The sequence below is a fragment of the Galeopterus variegatus genome, unplaced genomic scaffold (assembly GCF_000696425.1).
Source record: "Galeopterus variegatus unplaced genomic scaffold, G_variegatus-3.0.2 Scaffold6820, whole genome shotgun sequence".
Classification (NCBI taxonomy): Eukaryota; Metazoa; Chordata; class Mammalia; order Dermoptera; family Cynocephalidae; genus Galeopterus; species Galeopterus variegatus.
In genome coordinates, this window is record NW_007732931.1 from 50,051 (window position 1) to 56,311 (window position 6,261).

Below are 6,261 nucleotides of genomic sequence, written 5' to 3' on the forward strand. Positions count from 1 at the left end.
TCACCCATGTTATTTCTTCTGTCTCAAACACCTTTTTCCTCTTTCCTGACTAACTCCTATTTTTCCTCCAGCAAACCTTCCCAAGCCGCATTCTAAATATTCCTGTGTAGTTTGCTCATCGTCATTTTATTTTACACAGCCTTTGAATTGCAGAATTTTTCAGAGTAATATAGGCACAAGGTTAAATATTAGATTTCTAAAATACCTATAAAGAAAATTGACCTTTGATCCCTATGCCAGGCTGCTGCCAAAAGAGAAAAGAAAAAAGAAAGAAAAATAACCAGCTTGTGCCCTATCCATCTGTCCAACTGTTTTGTTTTCAATGTTCCCCTAAGTTCGTGTTGGAGCTTGATCCTCATTGCAACAGTGTTAGAAGGGTGGGAAATCTGACTATGGTACTTGAAAGTTGGAGCCCATAAGAGGCGATTGGATTGTGAGTATTATGCTCTCATGAATGGATTAATCCATTTATGGATTAATAAATTAATGGTTTAATGAGTTATCAGGGAGTAGACTAGAGGATTTGTAAGGAGAAGAAGAAGGCATGTGGAAAAACAATCTTACCCTGCATTGCCACAGAACTCTGTAGAAAGTCCCCACCAAGAAGGCCCTCACCAGATGTGCACCTCAACTTTGGACTTCTCAGCCTTCAAAACTATAAGAAATAAATTCTATTTCTTTGTACATTATCCAGTTTCAGGTATTCTGTCATCAGCAACAGTAAATGAACTAATACACCATCTCCACTCAAAAGCCATTGACTAGTGGTGGCCATTTTACTCATTTTGTTGTAATACCTCTAGTGACACTCTACTTATCTCTAAATGAGATCACTATACTTCTATTTCAAGATTCACATAATCTAGATATTTTCCACTAACTTCTTGTTTTGATAGATAAGGATTTACCATTCTTCTATCACTCTTCCTTCCCTCTCTTTTCTCAACAGAGTTATAACCACTATTTTCAATTTTCATTTATAGCAACATTTCTTTTAAAACCCACTTCTTTTCCCAGTAACAGTATGCATAGCTTTTACCTACTCTCTTTGCATGACAATAATATTACTAGCTATCTTATCTTGCCTTTTCAAACTTGTCCTTAGCCTCTTCCTTGTCATTTTTATAACATTCTCATTTTCTTCTGCAATCTTAGTTCCTCTATGGTTTGCCTATAGACTATAAAATCCTAAAAGTTGAAAAACAATACATGGTGATTACTGACCAATAACTAGGCAAATTTTTTAGGCTTATTTTTAAAAAACAGTTTCAACGTCATGTGGCCTGTGCCACTTAAAGGCCAAGTTCAAATTTACTCCTCATGGTTTGCCTATAGACTATAAAATCCTAAAAGTTGAAAACCAATACATGGTGATTACTGACCAATAACTAGGCAAATTTTTTAGGTTTTTTTTTAAAAAAAAAAAACAGTTTCAACGTCATGTGGCCTGTGCCACTTAAAGGCCAAGTTCAAATTTACTCCNTCTCATGTTTTTCTCCCGGGTTTAAATGCTACTTTCTTCATACAGAAAATTTCATACTAAAATTGGCATGTAATTAGCAATGTTTTGAGGCATTTTAATCTATTCTACTGTGCTATCTAATTATGTAGCATTACCAGACTTCTAATTATCATAACTTTAAAATATGTTTTTGCATCTGGTAGTATGATTTCTAATCATAATTCTTTTTTAAAATATCAAACTTTTCTTTACTGTTCTCACAATGTTTAGATTAACTTTAAAATCAAGTTGCATCAAAATTTGTAAATAAATTTGAGAAAACTGACTTTTTTTTCTATTAGTGTCTCCACATTCAAGAACTTGGTATGAGTCTCTGTTCAGTAAAGTTTTGTGTTCTCTTTCATATCAATACTGATTTATTCTTAAATCTATTCATAGGTATTTTATATTTGCATTTTGTTTTGAAAAGTAAGTTTCTCATTATATTTTCCAGTGTTTTTCTGTTGATAAAATGAGAAACTACTTTATTTTATAAAATGCATTTCATAACTTGAAATTTTACATGTTGCTAATTTCTTCTAATAGGTTTCCTCTTGAGCCACTTAGGTGTTCTAGATACACAGTCAAATCATCTGCAAATAATGATAATAGTTGTCTAGCTTTCAATAATTATTTTAATTCATTTTTCATGCATTATTACACTAGCTAGCATTTGAAATATAATATTAAATAATCATGGTAATAATAGACATTATTATCTTGTTACAGATTTTTATAGGGATGTCTTTAGTGTTTTATTATTGAGAGTAAATGTGTGTGTGTCAGTTTCAAATAACATTTAAGAAAGTGATAACTTTAAGAAGGTGATAACACAGTTACTGAGTGCTTTTAGCAAATCCTTCCACCACTAGCCAACACATTCTTCACTCTTCCCTTTACCTTCCCCTCTCTATATCCAATGATCACTAAGACTTTGCAATTCTACTTCCTAAATATCTCTTACATCTGCCCTGTCTTTTCTCTTTGTCACTGCCTTCACCCATTCTGTCATCTCCTCTCTTCTACCACCACAGCAGTTTTTAACTATCTGACACCTCCAATTCATTCCCATACTGCCACTCAAATAAACTTTCTGAAATGCAATACTGATTATGTCACCCTCTTGCATCTTTTCAATCACACTCTCATCTTTTTCTCCCTGGTTTAAATACTACTTTCTTCATACAGAAAATTTTAGATTAAAATTGGCACGTAATTAGCTCTTACATGCTCTTCTATTGCTCTTAGAATAAAACCTAAACTCTTTAATATGACTTCAAGGACCTGAATGATCTGGCTATCTCTCCAACCTTCACCTCTAGCTACCAGACAACTATAGCTCTACATTCCAGCCATAGTCTATTTCCTCTCAACTTGCAGTCTTCACCCATGTTATTTCTTCTGTCTCAAACACCTTTTTCCTCTTTCCTGACTAACTCCTATTTTTCCTCCAGCAAACCTTCCCAAGCCGCATTCTAAATATTCCTGTGTAGTTTGCTCATCGTCATTTTATTTTACACAGCCTTTGAATTGCAGAATTTTTCAGAGTAATATAGGCACAAGGTTAAATATTAGATTTCTAAAATACCTATAAAGAAAATTGACCTTTGATCCCTATGCCAGGCTGCTGCCAAAAGAGAAAAGAAAAAAGAAAGAAAAATAACCAGCTTGTGCCCTATCCATCTGTCCAACTGTTTTGTTTTCAATGTTCCCCTAAGTTCGTGTTGGAGCTTGATCCTCATTGCAACAGTGTTAGAAGGGTGGGAAATCTGACTATGGTACTTGAAAGTTGGAGCCCATAAGAGGCGATTGGATTGTGAGTATTATGCTCTCATGAATGGATTAATCCATTTATGGATTAATAAATTAATGGTTTAATGAGTTATCAGGGAGTAGACTAGAGGATTTGTAAGGAGAAGAAGAAGGCATGTGGAAAAACAATCTTACCCTGCATTGCCACAGAACTCTGTAGAAAGTCCCCACCAAGAAGGCCCTCACCAGATGTGCACCTCAACTTTGGACTTCTCAGCCTTCAAAACTATAAGAAATAAATTCTATTTCTTTGTACATTATCCAGTTTCAGGTATTCTGTCATCAGCAACAGTAAATGAACTAATACACCATCTCCACTCAAAAGCCATTGACTAGTGGTGGCCATTTTACTCATTTTGTTGTAATACCTCTAGTGACACTCTACTTATCTCTAAATGAGATCACTATACTTCTATTTCAAGATTCACATAATCTAGATATTTTCCACTAACTTCTTGTTTTGATAGATAAGGATTTACCATTCTTCTATCACTCTTCCTTCCCTCTCTTTTCTCAACAGAGTTATAACCACTATTTTCAATTTTCATTTATAGCAACATTTCTTTTAAAACCCACTTCTTTTCCCAGTAACAGTATGCATAGCTTTTACCTACTCTCTTTGCATGACAATAATATTACTAGCTATCTTATCTTGCCTTTTCAAACTTGTCCTTAGCCTCTTCCTTGTCATTTTTATAACATTCTCATTTTCTTCTGCAATCTTAGTTCCTCCATGGTTTGCCTATAGACTATAAAATCCTAAAAGTTGAAAACCAATACATGGTGATTACTGACCAATAACTAGGCAAATTTTTTAGGTTTTTTTTTAAAAAAAAAAAACAGTTTCAACGTCATGTGGCCTGTGCCACTTAAAGGCCAAGTTCAAATTTACTCCTTTTGTTTACACTCTGCTGAATGAACCAAGTCATGCCACAATTTAGATGGCTACCTCTTTGGATCATGCCCTTCTTGTATAGTTTTCTTTTGTTCGTTTTGCTTTCATGGAACCTCTAATTACATTTGTCTCTGTGTATTCATCATAAAAAATATTTCCAACCTCTCCATCGTGGCATATTTGTCATCACATTCTAAGTTGTTTTGTTTTGCTTTGTCTTTTCCTGGAGTCCTTTCTCCTCTCATCTCTCCCATTTGGACTATCATCCTCCAAGCCGCATATAAAACTGCAATTTCCTCTGATTGATCCCTGGCTTCCTGATTCAACTCATCGCCTTAGTTCCTCAGAATACGTTCTCTTAAAAAAAAGAACCCCAAGAAAGACAGTGTAAGCCCTTGCATATTTTAAAATATCTTTATCCTGCCCTCACACTTGACTGGTAATATGACTGGGAAAGAGAGTTTAGGCAGACAATCTCTTCTCAGATACTTGAAGACATTTACTCCACTGTCTCATAAAATGCAGAATTTCTGAGAAGCAGGATTTAAATTGGACTGTTATTCCTTTGTATATTATCTTTGGTTCTCTTCGGAAGTTTCAGGAACTTCTCTTTATGCTTGATTTTCCAGTACTTCACATGGATATGTCTGTTTCTGTCTTTTATATATTTTTCCTTCGGTTTTAGGATATTATAACATTTATATTTATAATTTAATAACTGTTTTTCCAGTTTTTCTCTGGCTTCTCTTTTTGGGTGGTCTAATAATTGGAAATTGGACTCCTAGAATTGACCCTCTATGTCTCATCCTTTTTCACATATTTTTATGATTGTCTTTTTATTCTACATTTTATGTAAGTTCTTTATCTTTCAACCTCACATTATTTTTTTAAATATAGCAATTTATATATTCAATTTCCAACAGTTTTATCTTGGAAAATATCTAAATTTTCTCTTCTCATAGAAGAGAGCACTAATTTTATGCATGAAGTATAGTCTCAAATTTCCTTAAGGATATTAATTGAAGTTTTCTTTTTGAAGATCTCTTTTTTTCTCTGTTTATGTTTTCTCTAGAGACAGTTTTTCCATTTTATTCTTTAGGTTTTTCCATATTATGCTGTAGGAATTCCTCAAATATCTGGTGATTCTTGTGTTTTTATTTGTGTTTAATAACCTATTAGTGTAATTTAGACTTCCTCATTGATATAAAATTGAGTACTCTTTTAATTGAAAGAGTTCTTTCTGTTGGTGTGTTTTTGATCTGTTGGATTTAACTCTTCTTATTAAATTACTATTTGATTCCATTGATGTGAGGGACTGTGACCTTTACAATTTTTGCCTTTGGAGATAAAGTGATTTGCAATTTGTGGTTTATATGATCAATTTTTATAAATATTTTATGAATGTTATATAAATATATGTTCAGCTTTATTAATCGGATATTTAAAATAGTTAAATCATTTAAATTTTGCCAGCATAGGTTAATATGAAGATAATAAACATGTTTGCAGGGTTTAAAAATCCCCTCTGGAACATAATATATTTTGTTATTTATTTAGGTTATTGTAATTTAAATGTGCCTCTTAGAAATACTAAATTCCTAGATATTGTTTTATTTTGTTTTTTTTCAAATCTGTAAGTCTTTCCTTTCACTGGTGAGTCTATCCCATGTGCACTGTTTTTGATTATACATATATTTGTGTTTGTTTCTACCACATTAATTTGTTTTCATTTACCATATTTCTTTTCTACATTTACTGAATCAACTAAGTTTTCTTATTCCTTTTATTCATGAATAGTTGGGTGCCCTTAAAATTACATTGAATGATTTCTTCAATAGATGTCTGAGTGGTCAACTTTCTAAGTTTTTGGGGGGAAAATCAATCTTTTCTCACTCATGAATAATACTTTATCTGACAGGTATAATTTACCTGACTCTAAACTTTGAAAATGTTATTCCATTGTCTCAAATATCTGCTGTTGCTTCTGAGAAGTCTGATATTAGTCTACTTATTATTTTTTGGATGCTAATTTTGATGTAACCAATTAATGACT